At 39.4% G+C, this 22,091-nt stretch overlaps 1 long non-coding RNA gene across 3 annotated transcripts in view; it reads right to left on the bottom strand.

Annotated features, from left to right (window-relative positions):
• Nucleotides 1-9,514, bottom strand: part of LOC115031937 (uncharacterized) — a 57,073-nt gene extending 47,559 nt beyond the window's left edge. For all 3 annotated transcript variants that reach the window (XR_003837581.2, XR_015048917.1, XR_015048916.1), the window contains exon 1: nucleotides 9,333-9,514. This is a non-coding gene — a long non-coding RNA (uncharacterized LOC115031937). The remainder of the gene's footprint in view (nucleotides 1-9,332) is intronic.
• Nucleotides 9,515-22,091: the final 12,577 nt, after the last annotated feature.

The following is a 22,091-nucleotide window of genomic DNA, read 5'->3' on the forward strand; positions in this document are numbered from 1 at the left end:
ACTATGAAACAGTCATGCCTCATTTAAGAATTCATTATCCACAACAGGGCTGGACCAGTTAACATTTTAAACATGCAGTTCCAACCTCATAGAATGTTTAAATGAGTGGGAGTCTGCTCAGATACTCCCGGGAAAGATCCCGGAAGTAAGGGGATTGGGGTAGCTCAAAGTTGCCAACATAACTGCATACACATCAAAAGGTGATTAAATGTAATGGAAGTATTTGAAGTTCATTCAATTACATTAAATGAACATAGAATACAGATTAGAATTAGACATATATCAATTAGACATTGATATATCCAAAATAAAGCTTTCAGGATAATTGTTAAAAGAATAGAAACAATATGCAATTTTCAGATTAAAAAAGGGTAATGCTGGATGTGGTGGCACCTGCAAACCCAGCACGTGAGAGACAGAGACAGGGAGACCAGAATTCAAAGCCATCCTCATCTACAGAGATCTGGAGGCTAGCCCTGTCAGAAAGAGAGAAAGCACGAGGAAGAGAAAGTGAAGGGAGACCACCTCCCTGCCTTCTCTTTCTCTGTTCCCCACCTCACCACTCTGGGCTTACAGACCATAATTTTCTTTTCCAAGTGAGGTCCCAAGTGTTTTTATGTATCTGGCTTGTTTCACTTAACATAATAGTTTTTACCTTTCCCCATGTTATTGCTAATAACAGGATTTCATCCTTTTTTTGCACTAAGGTTCAGGGAACTAAAACTTCCTTATCCATCTACACATCAATGAGCACATCATTTGATTCCATATCTTGGCTACAATAAATATAGGAAATCAGATTATCACTTCTAAAGCTTTGCCATTTATGTGATTATTATTTGTTAGTTGATTTTTTTCAAGAAAGGAAGAGAGAGAGAGACAGAGAGAGAGAGAGAGAGAGAGAGAGAGAAAGGAGAGAAGGAAGGAAGGAAGGAAGGAAGGAAGGAAGGAAGGAAGGAAGGAAGGAAGGAAGGAAGGAAGGAAAAGAAAAACAATACAAAAGAAGACAAGAGGAAGAAAATTATAGAACAACTGAGTCAGGTAGAGAAAAACATAAGAAAATAATGAATTTTTCACCAAAATTTAACTATTACAATAAATGAAAATAAATGTTCCAATTAGTAATAAAAATTGTCATACCAGAGAGTTATTTAATGCAATTGTCTGTTCTTTGTAAAAATAAAATGTCTAAAACTGGAGTCAGCAGATTTGAAAATGAAAGGATGAGGCCAAGTAGTCCATGGAACCATCAAGTCAAAGAAAGCTACTTTATTGGAGTCTCATAGACTCCAAAAACCACAGTGAACAATAGGCAGAGCTGAACAGAGAAGCCTCAGAATGATATGTGTTTTACTTGAATTGGATGAAAAATAATTCTGAATTTCTTTACATTTAAAAGCACAGCCTCAGGATGTATGCTTTTACCTTATCAGAAATGGGAGAAAATGAGGTACAAACTACAGAACCATACTGAAGAATTTTATCTCATTTTATTCTAATAATTACAAGCAGGCCAATCTCAAAAGTATGCTGGATACACCACATACATCTTCCACTTGCCTGAGGACCACATACCCCATGCCTGCCTGCAGGTTATCCTCCCAGCCCTTTCCCTTTAGGTAGGGACCACAAACTCACACTATCAACTTGACCACCATCTCTAAGCAGGAACCCTACACTTTTGACCTCCCTAATCACACCCATCACATGATCTGAGGGCTATTTTTTTCCAGAGATGTTGAACTCATGTGACCAACTCAATTCATCTCTTTATCTGATCTTCCACTCACCCACTCTAGATCAGAACTCTAAACTCACACTATCTACCCAATCTCCCCTTGCAGCCTGCTAAAGTACCACATATTTTCTACCTATCTTTTGGCACCTGACTCCTGCCTCCACTCTCTATGTATGGAGCCTAGACTCACACCACTGCAAAACTCAAGTTTAATCTCTGACTGCCCGTCTCCAGGTAATGATCCTAAGATCACACTGCCAACTTTACTTGTTCCTGCTGCCTGAAGAAGAGTCCAGAGTATCTTCCCTAGACTCCCGAAGACTGGTTGTAAAAAGAGTCTAGCTCTACAGAAGTTCTGCTCCTAGGCTTAGAAACTGTATGAGGTTGGATCTGAGTTGAGACCACTTCTCATACCCATTCAAATATCAACAGTGACTTGTCTAAAGACTAAAGTCCAACACCCACTCAACTTGTGTCCAGACTGACAACTGGGGGTAACAGAAAACAGATCTGAACACCAACTTAACAAAACAAAAAAATTTCCATACCAAGATACACTACTACCAACATATCACCAGATGCTGACATCTAATCTCCAAAACACAAACATGAATAATGAAGATAATAGATCTCCACCAAAATATAGTGCTTCCATGATATTATCTCTAGAGTAAGTGGCCTTCAGGTAATACAAGACTGATTTCAAAATAGCAAGAATAACCATAATCATAGAAATAAATGAATGGTGAGCAGAAGGAAGACGAAACACAGTAGTTGACTAAAATAATGAAAAAAATTCAAGGCACCAAATTTAGTTTTAAAAAAAAAGATAGAATCTCTAAATGAAGTCCAAAATAAAATAAAACTCTAAATAAAAAATTAGAAATTCAAATAAAAATCAGGGGAAACTTCACCAATTGACAGGATAAGTAAACTAAAGAATATCAGGTCTGGAAGACAAAGTGCATGAGTTGGATCATGCAATTAAAGAAAAGGTCAAATAACCCTGCCCCAAGTATTCAGAGTTCAGGAATTCTGAACCACTATGAAAATCCAAACCTAATTTAAAAATTTAGAAGAGTTCCAGCTCAATATCAAAACTTAAAAACCCAACAAAGTCACAGCAGGAAATGTCCAAATCTAAGGAAAGAAGTTCAATCAATTTCCAAGAGGCATATAGAAGACTAAATAAAATCAGAAGAAAAACACTGCACATCACTATCATAGCCAAAACACTAAATGTAGGGAAGAAAGAAAAAAATTGAAAGGTCCAAGGCAAAAAGATCATGTCAACCATAAACCTAGACCCATTAGAGCAATAGCTGATTTTCACTGAACAAGATAAAAGGCTGAAAACCTGAGATACATGTTCTACAATCCTGGTTCTTAACCTTCCCAAGCTGTGACCTTTAAGCACAGTTCCTCATGTTGTAGTGACTCCCAAACATAAAATTATTTTCATTGCTATTTCATAACTTTAATTTTGCTAGTGTTATGAGTTATCATGGAAATATCTGATAGGCAGTATATCTGCTATACAACCCCTGCGAAAGGCTTGTTTGATCCACTCCCAAAGGGTTGTGACCCACAAGTTGAGAGCCACTGTTCTACAAGTTGTGAAAGGTCACAGATATGAGCCCAGATTACTGTACTCAGAAAACCTGTGATGATCAAAAACAAAAGGAAATGTTTTCAGAATAAAATCTGATTCAAGGAATTTATGACTTCAAAGCCAGAGAATGCTAGACTGGGTACTAATGTCGAAAGAAAAGGATAGATATATTCAAGACAGCACAGGAAACAACTCCAGAACACTGAAGAAAAAGAGGACCAGTAAAATACCACAAAAGCAACAAGAATCAGTATATACATTGTTTAGCAATAATCCTTAATGTAAATGGTTTCAGCTCTCTAATAATGAAACACGGTTGGATCATGAAACAAAATCCATCATTTTGTGACCTCCAAGAAACACCTCAAGATCAAGATAGAGATCACCTTAGGGTTAAACAATGAAAATGTTGTTCTAAGGAAGTGGACCTAAAAAATAAGCAAGTATAGGTATTCTAATATCACACACACACACACACACACACACACACACACATATACATACACATACATACATCAGTCTTCAACCCATAAGAATCAGAAGAAATAAGGAGGGATACATTATAATCATTAAAGGAAAACTCCATCAAAAAGATATTAAAATTCCAAATTTATATTCATCAGACAGAAAAGCACTAACTTTCAAAAAAGACATCAGATTTAGAACACAATATAATTGTAATAAATGATATTATACAAGCCATCCAGAAAAGAATTAACAGACTCTTGAGTTGTATAACCTCATAAATCAAATAAATATGACTGTCATCTATATATGACTGTCATCTATATATGAGTGTCATCTATGTGTCACTAAAGAGTACACATACTTCTCAATAACCCAGGGAACCATCTTCAAAATAAACCACAAACCAAGACACAAAGGAAGTCACAACAAATATAGAACAATTGAAGACATAGTCTGCATTCTATCTGATCATAATCAAATAAAGAGAGACATCAATAATAATAAAACCCATTTAAAGTGTACAAAATCTAGTTTTTCCTTTAACTCTTTATAGTAGTAGATCCCATATCCTCTCCTCCTTTCCCTGGTTCTTTTCTAGCTACTCGACCCCTTTGGACACTCATACTGAAATATATATATCTAAAGTTTAAAACCTAACACATACATAAGAGAAAACATGCAATATTTGACACTCAGGATGATTATTTCTAGCTCTATCCACATACCTGCAAATCTAGTTTCCTTTTTCATAAGGGCTGATAATACTCTATTGTGCATGAATTCACAGAGACTGTAACAGCATACACAAGACCTGAACAGTTTCAAAACCAGACAAAACCCTAGTACTGAGAAGGGAAAATGGACAAAAAGTGCCATGCCTACACCAAGAATACTCCAAGAGGCTATTTGCAGTTGATACACGCTGGGAACAGGAAAAATCAGTTTTATCCAATACATTGTCACTGTCCAGGATCCATGCCCGGAGGATTTGGCCAACACAGAAAGAACTCCGTGGTTTTTTGGTTTGTTTGTTTGTTTGTTTGTTTGTTTGTTTTTGTTTTGTTTCACTTGGATACTTTTTATTGGGGGGGGTTGTTCATTTGTTTTGATGTTTTGTTTTTAAGGGGGTTGTTGAAAAAACATAAAGGAGAGAGAAAAAACAAAGTTAGGGAATAAGGAGGTGGGAGGAGTTTAGAGAAGGAAAAATATTACCTAAATATATTATATAATTTTTTTTAAATAAAAATAGCAAAAGATAAATTTAAAAAAAAAACACAAATTCAAGGAAAACAAAACACCTCTAAATGACAAAGGGGGAAATCAAGATGAAATTTTTAGTTCTGGAATTTAATGAAAATGAAAATATCTTGTACTAAAATTTATGGGACACAATGAAGGCTATCCTAAAATGCTTTTGTATCACTGAGTGCCTACAATAATAATAAAAAAATACAGAGATTTTGAGAAACTGATCTAATGATGAAACTTTATCTCAAATGTCCTAATGATTTACCTAAAATACTTAGGTTAACAGGAAAAAACAACTCCCCCAAAGACAGATAGGGAAAAAAATCAAAATTAGAGATAAAATTAATGAAATGAAAATTTAAATACAAAGAGTAAATCAGACAAAAAGTTGGTTCTTGGTAAAGATTAACAAGAATAAACAAATTGTTAGCTAAGTAAATCAAAGGAAAAGAAGAAGGGATCCAAATTAATAATATTAAAGGTGAAAGGGGAATCATTTAAAAAGATGCTGAGAAAAGTCATAAGGACAGTCTTTAAAACTGTATATGCCACCAAGCCTAAAATACGTTAAAAGACACAAAGGGATTTTTAGATATAGACAATGTAGAAAAGTTTAATTGTGGGTGAAGTAAATAATTTAATATACCCTTAACATTGAATAAGATAAAAGCAATAATTAAAAGTCTCCCAACTAAAAAACTCCAAAGGCAGAGGGATTCAATGTAAAGCTGTACCAGACCTTCAAAGAACAAAAACACCCCTCAAACAATTTCACAAAATATAAAACAAACATTTTCAAATTCCTTTTATAAAGCCTTTTTATGAAATTCCTTTTATCAAACTGATACCAAAACCAAGATCCAACAAGTAAATAAAATTATAGTATAGTAGTTCTAGTTAGCATAGCTGCAAAAGTATAAATAAAATAGTTACAAGCCATATTCAAAGAAACATAAAAAATATCATATATCACAATCAAGTCAGCTTCATCTAAGACATGCAAGGATCATTCTAAGTATGTAACACAAAAGTTGTAAAGCACTGCAAAAATAGACTAGGACAGTCTATTTATGAAACTACACAATCATTCTATTAATCTCATTATATGTACAGAAGTCCTTTAGCAAAATCCAACATCCACTCATGATAAAAGTCCTGGAGAGGGCTGGTGAGATGGCTCAGTGGGTAAGAGCACCCGACTGCTCTTCCAAAGGTCCGGAGTTCAAATCCCAGCAACCACATGGTGGCTCACAACCATCTGTAACAAGATCTGATGCCCTCTTCTGGAGTGTCTGAAGACAGCTACAGTGTACTTACATATAATAAATAAATCTTTAAAAAAATTTTAAAAAAAAGTCCTGGAGAATTTAGGGAAATAGGGGACATATCCCAACATCATAAAGATAATATACAGGAAACCCACTGGCAACACCATCATAAATCCAAAAAAAAAAAAAAAAAAACTTGAAGCATTTGCACTAAAATAAGACTTAAAATAGAGATGTTCAGCATAGTGTCCCAAGTCTTACATAGAGCAATAAGAGAAGAAGGTAAAGAAGTTAAAGGGCTACCCACATCAAAGGAAGAAATCCAAATATCTTTATTTGCATATGATATGTTTGTATACATAAAAACCCTGAAGACTCCACTAGAAATCTAATCCATATAACTAATAAATACAACTAGCAAGGTAGCAGGATGTAGAATTAACAGAAAAAACAGTAGCCTTCATATACACTATATAGAAAGGAAAATCACAATGGGAAAGAAATGGAAGAAACATTCACAAGTGCCTCAGAAAAAGAAGAAAAAACAGCTTAGAGAAAAGAGATTTTCTCTAGGAAAGAGAAAAGGGAGAAAAAACCTTGCACAGTGAAAACCTTAATACCCTGAAAAATAAGGTGAAGAAGACACCATGAAATGATGAAAAGACCCCTTGCTCATGGATCAGTAGGATGAATGTTGTGAAAATGGTCATTCTACCAAGAGAATATACAAGTTCAATGCAATCCCTATCAAAATCCCAGTACAATATTTCATAGAAGATAAAAAAAATCATCTTAAATTTTATATGGAAATATGAAATACCAGACAATCCAGAAAAATACTAAACAATTTTTTAAAAAGAATAATTAGAGGTGTCAAGAACCTTTCCAGATTCCAAATTATAATATAGAGTTCTTGTAATAAAAACAGCATGGCACTGGCATAAAACCAGACTCATTGATTAATAGAGAAGAAGTGAGACCACACACACAAGCCCACACTTCCATAGTCACCTGACTTTTTTACAAAATGGTCACTAATACACATTTGAAGAAAGACTTCTTCAACAAATTGTACTAGTCAAACTGGATTGCTACATATGGAAGAATGAAACCACATTCTTATTTCTCACCCTGCATAAAATTCTATCCCAAATGGATCAAGGCCTTCTATATGAGAGACAATACCCTGAATCTTATTAAAATAAAGAAAAAAGAAGAGAAGAGGAGAGAGGAGGGGAGGGGAGGGGAGGGGAGGGGAGGGGAGGGGAGGGGAGGGGAGGGGAGGGGAGGGGAGGGGAGGGGAGGGGAGGGGAGGGGAGGGGAGGGGAGGAGAGGAGAGGAGAGGAGAGGAGAGGAGAGGGGAGGGGAGGGGAGGGGAGGAGAGGAGAGGAGAGGAGAGGAGAGGAGAGGAGAGGAGAGGAGAGGAGAGGAGAGGAGAGGAGAGGAGAGGAGAGGAGAGGAGAGGAGAGGAGAGGAGAGGAGAGGAGAGGAGAGGAAAACATACTAGAGAATAAACTTAAATTCATTGATACAAGAAAAGACTTTCTATGGGACCCAGGGGGTATAAGCATCAAGACCAACAATCATGAAATTAGAAAACTTCTGTACAAAAAAGGACACCATTATTTCAGGAAAGAGGCAGACTATCAAATGGAAAAAAGTCTTTACCAACTGTACATCTGACATAGTATTATCTAAAATATACAAAGAATTCAACTCTAAACATCAAAAAACAAGCAACCCATTTAAAAATTAGGGCATAAAACTAAACAGAGTCCTCAAAATGAATATAAATAAACGAGAAACATTTTTTTATATCCAACATCTTTCACCATCAGAGAAATGCAAATTAAAACTACTTTGAGATTTCACCTTACCCTGTTCAAATTGGATAGATCAAAAAAACCAAGTGGCAAGAGATACTGTCTGAGTGTGGGGGAAGGGGAATGTTTATTCACTGATGGTGGGTGTGCCAACTAGTACAGCCAGGAAACCAGTGCCAGCAGGAAATCAGTGTTGAGGTTTCTTCAAAAGCTGTAGACATACCACATAACGCAGTTATGCTCTTCAGCTCTTTATCCTGTTATAGAGATGCCTGCTCACTCATATTCACTGCTTCTCTATTCACAACCACGAGAAAATGGAAATAACTCAGATTTCCATCAATGTACAAATGGATGAAAATGTGCTACCTTTACACAACAGATATGATTTAGCTCTCAAAAAATGAAATTTTGAAACTCACAGGTGAATGGATAAAACTGAATATAGTGAATAATAATTCTGAGAGAGGCAGCCCAAAACAAAAGGATAAACATTGCATATTGCTTGTTTTCTCTCATTTGTGGATGTTAGCTATGAATCTCCAGACATATGTCTTACATTTAAAATACATGCAGAGGCCTAGGAATTTTTTAAATGTCATGATTTTCAAAGGAAGGAAGACAGGACACAGTGGCCTAAAAAGTTAAAGGGAGCAACAAAATGGGAAGGGTTAAATTGGGGTAGGCAGGGTGAAGCATGGGCTATGGAAAGCAATAACTATCAAAACCAAAACAAACAAACAAACAAAAACTTAAAAAAATTTTGTGGAGGGTCTGCTGCAGCCAGAAGAAAGACACCCAAGCTCCTCCCCCACCAGGGGTCACCTCAATGGGTGAATGTGTGAAGGATAAATGGGAAAGATGGAGTATGTGGTAGAGAAATGGAAGAGAAAGAGAAGCTGGTGGGGGGGTTCATATACTGAAGAAAAGTGGAACAGGAGACTCTACAGTTGTGAGAAAAAGCAAATGTGAGGAGGCCATGGCGAGGTCCTGGCCTGAGCTGTCTCCAAGGACCATGTCTGGTTCCATGGTCCTGCTGCAGCTAGAATCTGTGTCAATGTCTGTGGCCCAAACTACCACCAAAGGCCAAGGACATGTCCATGGTCTGAACTGCCACCAAAGACCATGTGGATGTCTGAGAACCAGGCTACTGCAGAGGGAGACAAGGTACTGACCTGATTCACCTGCACTGTCACCTGAGGCCATGAGGACATCAGGCCCATGCTTCGGTGTCTGTGGTCCTATGGCAGCTGGAGTCTGTGTTGATGTCCCAGGCCCATGTTACCAGCAAAGACCATGCAGATGTCTCTGGTCTGGAATGCTGCTCAAGGCACTGTACTGAGCAACCCCACCTCCCACCTGCCCCCACACTCTGGAGAACTGTCCCTGTCCCTCACTGGCAGCAACATTTGGAAAAATAAACACTGCACCTTACCTGGGAAGCAAAGTACAGCTAGTCCTGGTAGCAAAGGCGAGGGTGAGCCAATGCCGGTACTAGGGTTGTTGCCAGTGAGGTTCCATAGACTTCCGAACATTACAGGATATTACCATTCCCTTAGATACCTTCCAGAACTTGCTGGTAAGACCCTATTGCTGAAGACAACTCATACTTGAGCCACAGAACATAAACAGGCGAAGCTGGTACTGACCTGGAAGCTTCGTTTCTCCTGGCTGTTTTCATAATGCTGGGTGGAGCTATGGATGGTACCACAGGAGGAAAGTCATCATCATGCCTACTCAGCTATGAATTCTGCAAGTTACTGTACTGAATGGCCTTGCCAGACATGTCCACTGGAACAACATAGCACAAAGTCACAAGAGTACAAAGTACAGCTACTTTCTGGTTGGGTTTAAAGCCCACTTCATAGATTAGAACTCATACTCTGGCACTGATTTTTAGGCTAATAGCTTATAGCTAGGCAAATCACAGAACCTAGAAGAGAACCTACAATTGTTATTCTAATAAATAGATATGGTAGTAAACTGACTCTTAATGACTTACCATTATAATTATAGATCAATGAATCTATTAACCCAGATCAGGGAAATGTCTATTTGCAGTTGATGATGATCAATACAAAGACTCACAACTTGCCATGATCAGGGAATAAAAGACTGTGGAATGTCCATGCCTTATTGAATCACCTAACACACCTCCTGTTCCCAATGATCAGGGATCATTGCTGAAGATGGATCAGAAAGAGTTTAAGAGCCAGAGAGACAGCTTCATGTGTAAACTCACAACAGGTTTGACAACTTGCACAAGGCTTGTAAATGCTTACTACAGACCAATACCCAGTATAGAGAGGGGAGGTGGGCACAACGTCCAACCCATAGCTGAAGCACTATTTATAATTGATTGCTATCGGGAGAAGAAGCCCTTTTAAAAAAAAGATTTTGGCCCCTAGTACACTGACCACACTCCTGTGGAAGGCTACACATGCAAAATTATATGGACATTACCAATCATATTTTATGGGCTTAAAAAAGGGATAAGACCCAAAGTCAAGAGGGTAGAGAAAGGAGGGATGCGGATGTTGTCTTATCTTAGTGTTCCATTGCTATGAAGAGACATGATGATCATGGCAACTCTTTTAAATAAAGCATTTAACTAGGGCTTGCATACAGTTTCAGAGATTTAGTACATTATTGTCACCACGGGGAACATGATGACATACAGGCAGTTGAGAGTTCTACATTCAGATCCAGAGGCAGCAGAAAAAGAGGGCCACTGAGTCTGTCTTTGGGCTTTTGAAACATCAAAGTCCATCACTAGTAACATACTTCCTCCAATAAAACCACACCTCCTAATCCTTTCAAATAATAACATTCCCTCACACCCAGACATTCAAATATAGGAGCTTATGGGGGATAGTTCTCACTCAAACCACCATGGCTATGGAAAGAATTGGGGATGGTGAATATGGTCAAAATACATAGTATGGAATCTTCAATTAAAAATTAATTCAAAATTGAATTACCAGAATAAGTCAAATGACATATTTAACATGGGTAGGATACTAGACTGTCAGGAATAGTCATTGTTTTTCAAGCTAATGTGTAGCAGTTACCTTTCCCTTACAAACATTAGACATTGACACCTCCTTAGTACCCTCCTATGAAAGCTGGTCATGATGTTGCACATCAGTAACCCCAGCTTTGAAGTAGCAGGAGAATGCTTGGAGATCACTCATCCAATGACGTAAATGAATGAGGGAGAGAGCTTATCTCAAACACTAAGGCAGATAGTAGTCAAGGAAGACACAGATGTGGACTCTGGCCTGCACACGCATAAATGAGTGCACACTCACACAAACACAGAAATCAGAATCAGAATTCCATGTGAGAAGTGGAGGGATCTGAATTGGGGACTGGGCACATAAAAGGAAAGCCAGTGGGGGTTCTATGTCCTATTGGAGTTCAATGACAAGAGGGAAATGTCCAAAGGGGTCTCAGGTACATGCAGAAAACAGGATGATGGCCACAAGACCTTTTCCTGCACTTAGAGACATCATATGTCATTAGTCATTTCCACTGAGTGTCTGAATGCTGATGCCAACACTTTCCAAAGGTGACAGATGCAACCTAGATCTTCTGTACCAAGACTTGAGTTAATTCAGCAGAAATCATTATCCATCTTCTGTTCTCTTCCTGCCATGTAAGGTAGTCAGCAGCCATTTGTCTTTTGCTTCTGGACACTCCTATTCATCCTATCCAAAGGGTCCCTCTCTCCTACTCCCATTTACCTATACTTCTTCATCCTGAAGGTGGTGGCAGATACGTCATAGACCTGTTGATGTGGTGCCCCTGAGAAAAAGGGAGAAAGCACATAGCACCTTTCAGGATGGGTTTGCTGTATAAATAGGGAAGACTGGACATAGAATGCTGGGGTTGGACTGGTGGTGCTATGCATTAAAATGCTAAATACTGACTCCCAAGATCTGGTTGCCTCCTGGTGAGGGGACCCTCATGTACACCAGGTGATGTTTGTAAACCTTGTTCCCAAGTTAACCGGTTAATGAAAGGCTAGAGCCTGGGATTGCACAGTAGAGAGGAAGGCGAGACTTGAGCATGGAGTGAGGGATTTGAGGAGAGACCAAATGAGGAAAGGGAAAGGAGACAAAGGGAAGAGGAGGCTGTCATGAGAGGAGGTGGACTATGAGCATGTGACCAGAAGAAACAGCAAGTAACAAGGAATATATGGCTAGAATCTAAGTTAGAATAGCTTCCAAATCTGCCCAGTCTATGCTTACAATCTGTAAATAAAGCACCAGGTTTGTATGCCTTTTATACAGGCTAGATAGAATATATAATTCCCACTACAATAGAGCCTCCCTAATCCCAGAAAACTAATCACAATAGGTAGATAGTCCAAGGCTGCAGCATGTGGCAAGGAGTAATGTTTGCTGCAAATCACATCATGTCCATAACTGCCTGACAGACTTTTTTTTAATTAGATATTTTCTTTATTTACATTTCAAATGTTATACCCTTTCCTAGTTTCCCCTCTGAAAATCCCTTATGCCCTCCCCATCTCCCTGCTCCCCAACCCACCCACTCCCACCCCTGGTCCTGGCATTCCCCTATACTGGGGCATAAAACAGTCACAGGACCAAGGGCATCTCCCCCCATTAATGACCAACTAGGCCATCCTCTGCTACAAATATAGCTAAAGCCACAAGTTCCACCATGTGTTTTCTTTGATAGGTGATATAGTTCCAAGGAGCTCTGGGGGATACTGGTTAGTTCATATTGATGTTCCTTCTATGGGGCTTCAGTCCCCTTCAACTCCCTGGGTATTTCTCCAGCTCCTTCATTGGGGACCTTGTGCTCCAGGCTAAGAGACTTTTAAAGCTGATCTAAAGGTCCTAATCCTGGATGCTTCAAAAATCACTCTGGAAGTCGAAAACATGAAGGTTTCTGGATTCCAGTCACAAAATTTCAGTTCACTGGGTTTGGGTAGAGTACATAAATCTGTGATTATACCATATAGCTCAGATAAATGAAATTCTGCCAACAGCTCCTCAGTGGGCCAGTCCTTGGGGACCTAGTCATCAAAGAGTCATGGGTGTTAGAGCCCAGGCACCTCACTGCAGGCTGCTCAGACCCACAGGATTTCCTTGTATATCTTGACCATGAATATGCTCTCCTACGCACCCAGTGTCATACTTCCTAAACACTCCAGATACCTGTAAGCAAAAGTGCATTTTGTGGAGGGCTAGGGATGTCATCCAGGGGTACTGTACCTGCCTAGTCTGAGCAAAGTCCTCCCCAGCACCTCAAAAATGTATTTTTCCCTGAAGGTAGACATTAATCTAAAGGGTTTTTTTGCACATATATAGATACCCCAAAACCAACTGAGCTGGGGTATATGACTATGTGTTTATATAATATCTTTGAACAAGAAAATAGAGTTTGGGGAGGCAGAGACAGGCAGATTTCTGAGTTCAAGGCCAGCCTGGTATACAAAGTGAGTTTAAGGACAGCCAGGGCTATACAGAGAAACCCTGTCTCAAAAATAGAGTTTGAAAGCAACCTTCTGAAGGGTCTACCACAGAATGACAAGGGGCTTCTGCATTGAAACCTTCTAAGGCTCTCATTCTCAAGTTTTAGAACCTCAAAATACCAAAGGAACCACCATTTTTTGTTTATGTGGACTATATGTGTTATTTTATTAAGGACTGAAATTGTGGAGCAAATTAATGTTTATGAATTATTTACAAGTAACAAACTTCTATGTTAACCAATTTGCCTTATATGAAAAGCAATTTCATTTTCAAAAAATACTTTGTGAGAAGAGTAACATGTTTTAACTTTTTGCAAATCTCTTTAAGTTTGGCTTAATAGATGACAGCTGGATTCCCATACTTTTGCATTCAATCTGTTGTAATATGTTATTTTGATGGAAATATATAAAGAGACTCATGACTCACACAAATATGTAGCTGGCTTCAATTTGCTTCTGAACTTAATCTGTTTTTCTATGACATGCAGTATAACTTCTGGAAAATTCCACCAGAAAAAGAAAAAAAAAAACTTCTCAAAGAGGATGAAAATGAAAAAGGCCAGTAAGAGCTTATTGCTGTGCAAATGCCTGCCCCTTTGCAGACCCTTTGAAAGGCTCCAAATCTTCACTGATGTTGGCTGAGCACTGGACTCTGAATGCTTCTTGAGCAGAAAGCAAAACAAATCCAACAAGCTCATTTGTTGTGATTATTGAGACAGTGCTGTAGCTCTTGTTTGAGATACGAGGGTGATATAAAGGAGGTGAGTGAGCTCCGAGTCCCTCCGTATACTGACAAAGCTACTTAAGGTGCTAAGTATAGACTCGGTTGACAGCTTTGTTCAAATGAGAGAGATGCATGATGCTACCTGGGCCCACAGGCTGTGCCCACACCGGCTGCTCAGCGACTCTTCGGGACTAGAAACAAGAGATGCTCAGATTTAAGAAAAGAGTAGTTAGGATTTACCCCAGAGGCCTATGACTGTTTGGATTCTGAGCAATAAGCAGATGGTGTTGGTGGGCTTGTGGGCCTCTCCAATGTCCTGTTAGACCCGCCCTCTCTCTGTGAACCCTACCACTCCTCACTATTCCTGACATACACTAGACATAAGCATTGGTACTTTTTAGAGTTCTCCCCTCTCTGATAACAGAATCCCCCCAGACAACTACTTCTCCAAATCTGTTTCCTTCTGGAAGCTCCTCTACATTGCTTAATACTGCACCTCCGCTCAGCAGTGTTGAGCCCCCACAACAATCTCACTGCTCATTTTACTTTTTAAAAGTCTTTATCACTTTTATTTAGATATAAAACACAATAATAATATCTGATGATAAAGTATTCATAAGTCTCTTACATTTGAACGATAAATATTAGGTGTAAATGTGTGCATACATGCAAGCTCATGAAGGGTAGAAGACAGGCTGCTGGATTGGTTCTCACCTTCTACACTGTGGATCTGAGGATAGAAAGCACTTCTGTTTGTTTTTTTCTCTTTTTTGTCTACTTATTTGACATGTTATTTTTTTATTGGCTATTTGTATGACTTCGTGTCTGTATCTCCTATAAGACAGTGACCATTATTTTTTCTGTTCAGTCTGATGTCCAGAACAGTGGCTAAAATAGAGAACGTGCCCATACATACTAGTTAGAGGAATTCAGAAGTAAGATTTGCATATGAAGAGACAGTGGGCAGCATTGACTTTGTACATGGAGTGTGCTCCCAAGGGAAGAGGAAGACAGAGCCAAGTATGTCCACTTTACTATCTCCAGATTCACACAGGTTAAATCATTCTTCCTCCTCCAGATCTTTGGAAGACAAATATAAACTGGAATATGCCAATAAAAAGAAGTATCAAGAAGGGAGAAGGTATCCAACACTGATAAGCTTTCACATATACTATGCTTAAGTGTGTGGTCAGTCAAGGGTGTGGTGTTCTCAGAGTGAAGACCCGCAATTCCAGGTTGAACATTCTGCTCTCTGTCACCAGGTACTCTTCCAGAGCCAAGAACACCTTCGCCCTTTATTTCCCCATACTTAATTTCTGGGCTCTTTCAGTCACCCATCAGGTGAGCAACCAACCCTATACTGAGTATCCTCCATCAGAAAAGTCTTTCTGTTGCTTCTGATTTCCTGGCTCAATGCACTGTCATTCATTTGCTCTCTGGGAGAGACTTCTTGAACCATTGCGAGAGAAGTCTGAATTTATGCCAGAAAGTTCTTATGTGGATAAGAGATTTTTAAGTGATTAAATCTTTTGCAGACTTGGTCTATTTCCCATTCCATCATTCTTCCCTAATTATGTCCTGCATTGCCTGATATTTCTGGAGTGACTATACATCTCAATTCATCCAAAATAATTAGAGTTTATACCTGTTATTCCCATATATGTATTAATAGATGCCCTTCTTTCTAAAAAAAAAAGTGTTTCTAAAAAAAAAAAGATCAGAAAGCTACAATAAATATGGATTCTTATATTTGTACAATAAAATTTGGTGACAACCTTAAAAGATTTCAGCAATGAAATACCAATTAGAAGATGTCCCACACTTGAATATAAACTAATTCTCATCATGAATTTTCTTGAAAAAAATTAAAGTTCAATGATTACATTAAAGTACAAAGATATTAAAGTCCACATTTATATTCTCTTTTTCCCTTGTGATATAAAGTTCAAAGAACATTGAAGTCCAATATCCACCCTGATTTTTTATTCAGATCATAGACAAGATATCAGAATCAAGGTATCAAAAATTAGAGTTTTTCTTCCCCATGAGAGTTTTGAATGTGTGACAAAATATTGTTTTGTAGGAGGGAATTATAGCAATATTTTTCCATCAATAAATATATTTTATATTTTCAGGCAAAATAGCCTATAGGCAATAACCTGGTCTCATCTTCCTGGTACCTGTCTTTAATTAGTTATAAGTCATATTACTGGAATAACCACTACAATCTCAGGGTTGAGCTTAGCAAATCAATGAAGAAAGTAAGGTGTACCATCAAACATGTCCTTCCAAACTTCTCATGATTATGTCTTTCATGTTTACAAGCTTAATGGAGAAGGTGGTAGCCTTAGGAATGCCACAAAGGGGAAGACATCAAATGTGTGAAATACTGTATGCAACAGAGCCGACTTTTCTGCTACTGCCTTCATTAAACAGAGGCTTGACTAAGAAAGATGGTTGTTGTTATTGTTGTTGGTGGTGGTGGTGGTGGTATTGGTGTTGGTGTTATTGTTAAGCCACTGAACTTCTGGAAGTGGTCTGTTGTGGTGGGTCATAGAGTATGTTGCCAGCCTTTGATTCTAGTGGGAGAGGCATTATAAAAGTGGAACAAAGACAGCCAGCTGAGAAGTTAATTCACTTTGTAATAAATAGTCCCACAAATGAGAATTTATTCCTGAAAGAAAAGTTTATGAAAGAAAGAAAGAGAAGGAGAGAGAGAGAGAGAGAGAGAGAGAGAGAGAGAGAGAGAGAGAGAGAGAGAGAAGAAAAGTTTACTCATTCTTAAAGATCTAAAGAGATTTTCCCCTTTGCTCCCCTACTCCCCAGAATCTACTTGGTACTTCCAAGTTACACCCCCTAGCTTCCTGAGCAAAGCAAAAGGAATAACTCTCCCTTCTTTCATCTCTCCAACCTTGGAAGGTGGATGTGACAGAGAAACAGCCTTCTTGATGACTATTCTCACCTGTTCCATGGTCAAGTTGTCACCTGCTCCATGCTCAAACTGTAACCTGTTCCACACTCAAATTGTCTTCTTTTTCTTCAAGTACATTTGACTTTTCTTAAAGGACATCTGTGTCTTTCCCCAATTCTAGCTCCAAAAGTCCATATCCACTGTGAATGTACCTTCTTTTCCTTGCCTTTGTTTAAAAATAAGTTAGAAAGTCTCAGATCTTAACCAACCCAAGAATATTTGTAAGACAGAAGCACTTCAATGAGCCTATCAAAGCCAAACACAAAGTATATATTGAGCAACACTGTGTTACCACAGCCCTTGAGCCAGTGTTATGTGACACAGCACCTCCTGGACAGAGCAGACTGGACAGCGGTGGACACCTGACCCCATAGACTAATCAACAAACTATGACTAAAAGACTTAGTCAATGAATAGGAACAGAGAATTCAAATAGGACTGAGAACAAAGAGTCCTCTCTACCCTTCAGACACCAGGGCCCATGAGTAAGGCAGAGGAGGTCAGCTGATGGAGGCAGGACAATGGGACATTGTTAAAGCAATACAAATGTGAGAGGAAGAGAAAAGAATAGGAAGAGTAGGAAGTTTGAAAGAACCCAACTACAAAGGTATTGTGGATCCTACAGCTGTTTGGTTCTTTGCCTTTATTGAACAGTGTTCCAATCTAGCATATTGATACCCATTCATTGGATCCATCTCAAAAGGGTGCTGTCCGGCTGCACTAAAAAAAAAAAGTGGTTTTCTAGACTCCATCATCAGACTGTGGTAGAGATCCCAAGGGGGAAAAAAAAAATACTGGTGAGTAGGACTTTTCTTTCTTCCTACCTAAACTATCAGATTTCTAAAACTACAAACTTTGGGAGAAGGTATGAATAAAAGATAACACTTTAGAATATTTGCACTTGGGAAAAAGGAGAGTGAATCAGGGTAATGCCTGAGATATTCTTCAGAGGACAAGGAGGCTTACAGATTACAGCTGAGGAGATGTCACCCACAGGCAAACTCAGAAGACTCGTCTGGACCACAAAAGGTAATACTACCAGTTTCTTCAAGAATTCCATGCTGCGAGAAAGTGACTTTACTTTCTCTTTTGTCACTAAAGGGGAAGCAAAATCTAGTCTCTATTGTCACATTTCTGCCTGGGAAGGAGACTGATTTCTTTTCCTCTGGGATGCTGAAGTAGGGACGAGACTCTTCCATGCACAATAACCATGGTTCTGAGTAGAAGAACCTATAAGGTCTCTGCTAGAGCTCAGGACCCAGAACCATGACAATGAAGAATAATTCGTGCCCGTAAATAAAGGAGCTCTTACTCTGACAGAGCTGTAATGGCAAGAGGCTTTTGTGTATTACTCCCAAAGCAGAGTAAAAGGAGGAGAACCAAGTAAGAAAACATAATCATAAGCTACCCAAATGATGACAAAATATTAGGTGACAAGACTAGGAGATGTGAACCCCATTTAAGACAACACAAACAATCTTGAGGGGGAGAAATGAAAGAAAAAGATTGGTAGCTACAGACTCTCCGAGCACATCGTCCCCATGTCTTCAATAACAATTTTGGGTGAAGTGAAGAAAGCTCAGTTGGTAAAATGCTTGCCATCCCCAGGCAAACATGAGGAGCTGAGTTTAACCCCCAGCACCCACGTTAAAAACCAGATATGTGGATCCCTAGAACTCATTGACCAACCATCCAATCTAATCAGCAAGTCTGAGGTCATAGGAAGAGATCTTATCTCAAAAAACAAAAACAAAACTAAGTGGATAACTCCTGAGAAATGACACCCAAGGCTGACCTCTTGTCTCCATGTGCAAGAGAACACACACACATACACACACACACACACACACACACACACACATTGGGGGAGAGAGAGAGAGACATACACAGAGAGAGAGAGACAAAACAAACACACACAATGCACACACACAGAGACACACACACACACACAGAGAGAGAGAGAGAGAGAGAGAGAGAGAGAGAGAGAGAGAGAGATTGAGAGAGAGGTTGTCCTGGCTAATCTATCAGCCTAAGAAATGCAAGTCTGGTAGGGGGCAATGTCTATGTCTCAGTGGAGAGACACGTACAAGTCCCCATGACCTACAAAATTCAAAGCTGAGAAATGGAGCCATCTTTCTTTCTTTCCCTGTCACCCTACAAGCAACAAAGATGATTGATTTCCTCTGGAAATCAGGAAAAGGTTATTCCAGACATTAACAGAACTGTGGCTCTTTCAATAAGCAGTGTCTCTTATGAGATTATGAAACAAGTGGGGCCCTGTTCAGCAATGCCTTGGTCATTCCAAGTACAATCAAGGCACTGTGGCTTTCACTTTATGAAAAGGGGGTATTCCAGAACCTACATAGGAACTGGACAGGTGAGGGGTGCATTTGTATAATCAAAAGTTTCAATAGCAGGAGAAACTACCATAGCTTGCACACATGGTGGAACTGTAATACATTACTACCCAGGGGAGTCCCCTTTATGCCATAGCAAGGACTCATAAGGAAAAAGGTGTGTTTGGGAATGGGAAGTATTTGGATTTTTTCTTCTCTCTCTCTCTCTCTCTCTCTCTCTCTCTCTCTCTCTCTCTCTCTCTCTCTCAGTTATAGCTGAACGAACATATGAGGGGACATTTAGGATTTCTGCTCCTCTTCTTCTGGGTATGCGGTTTATGGGGTTGCAGGACCCTTTCCACCTCACAGAACTCCTTACACCATCTGGACCATCTCTGTCCCAAAGCCTCACTCAGGAACTTTGATACAAATGGAGGGAACAATGAAGTTGGAAAAAGTCAGCATTCTTCACCCATCTTTCCACAGAAGGTTGAACCCCAAAGACAGAGCAGAGATCAGGATCTGGACACATAGCTACACTGGCATACAGTATGAATTTTTGCAGTGCCCACCATCATGAAAAGCATGGTCCACATTTGTCTAGCAGATGAAACACCAAAGGAAGGTAAGCTGTTCTGAGTGTGGAGAGAGTGCTCACAGTAATGAAGGTGGGAAGAAGGGCACAAGCCTGGACCAGCCAAGAATGCTTCCTCCTCAGAGGTAATAAGCAAGTCTGACCAGGGGCAGTATCAATCACTTGTGGTTTTTTGCTGTTGTTGTCATTGTTGTTGTTGTTATTGTTTCCTTGATTTAGTTCCCATGGACTCAAGTTTAAACCCTGGTTTAAATCCAGATTTGGAGAGGTCCCTCAAAACCTAACAAGCAACAGGACCACTTAATTTGTTCCTGTCAAAATTAACACAGATGGAGAAATGGCTGCCTGGTCCCCAGTCACCAAAAAGCTGAATAGACAGACCTAGAACAGGGAGCAGTGTCACAGACAGTCTAGCATAGCTATAGGTAAGAAAGAGAAAAAGTGCTCAAGAGAAACCTGACCAATGCCACCTGCAGAGCCACCTTTTCACGGTAGCATGAATCAAGGTCACCAGGAAATGAGACCCACTGTGCCCCTAGGGAGATGATGCATCTCCCCATGCTTCAAACCAGGGTCACCTCAGCACAGTAGCAGACACAACCATAGCCTCTATAAATCACTAGAGAGAAAGCATCTTGTTTGATCAGGTGGAGGCAAAAGTCACTGAAGCATGGGTTAGACAATGGAAGAATTCAAGTAAAACAAGGAAATAATTCAAATTGAGAAAACAAAGGCCCAGTCATTGACAGTGCTTTAAACTAGTTGTTCAGAAATGCAGATTTGATGACTTTAGAGCCTGATGAGAGCACTGCCTATTCCTGCCTCATGCATCCTGCCTTGACTCAGACATTAGGAGCAACTACCAAATTATTGCAGAAGATTCCAAACAGACACCTCACCTTACACTTATTGTTTTCAGAACAGTCTTTATAAATCTTCAAATGCCACCTACTTCACCCCCCCCACACACACACACACACACTTTCAGAAATACTGCACGCCTTCCATTACCCTGTGGGCAAAAGACTCAGGACTCCACAGGCTTTAGAATACCATCCATTTATTCACCCATTAAAAAAATATATTTATTGACTGTCTCCTTTCTGCTAGACTGCTATCAAAAGCCCTGATGATATGACAGGGAATCACATAACAAAAGTCCATGATTTTAGGGTGTCACGTTCTAAGAGCAAAATCATTACTCTGCCTCATGGATACCCTACAGTCGCCAATGTTGCAGCTGCCTTCTGTCAGCTCTTGAAGACCAGCCACTCACAGCTCTTCAAGCTCTGTATCCAAAACCATTGTTTTGATAGCTTAACACCAGTCATAATGGGAGGTTGTCTCATATTTGCTAGCATACTCTTCTTATATTCAACACAAAACAACTACTCAACCCTCAAGATCTTCCAAATGGATGTATGGTTCTCTGTGCCTTAGCACACACTCTCTGTGCACATATTCTCTTCTCCTCCTTGATTGTCTGTTAAATATGTGTTATCAAAAAGTAACTCAGAAAATATCCTCTGTGTGAAGCAGCTTTGGCCTTCAGAGGTAGAGCTGACTCCTCCATTATAGCCTGCACAGACCTAAAATATCTTCATCACTTAGCTCCTGGTGTGGCCATCTCCTGCTATACTGCACATGTCTCAAACCTCCTAACCACAAAGATCCTGGCCCTGATTTTGGAACACTTGAAAATAAATTCTTATTGAATAAATCTGGAGCTAAGAAGAAAATTATTTTGTTTTAACAGCTTTCTTAAGACTCCATTTTAGGAGTCAGCTGTGGGCTGAGGTGAG

Source organism: Mus caroli, unplaced genomic scaffold (genome assembly GCF_978045245.1).
Source record: "Mus caroli unplaced genomic scaffold, Mus_caroli_1 scaffold_11, whole genome shotgun sequence".
NCBI classification, from domain to species: Eukaryota; Metazoa; Chordata; class Mammalia; order Rodentia; family Muridae; genus Mus; species Mus caroli.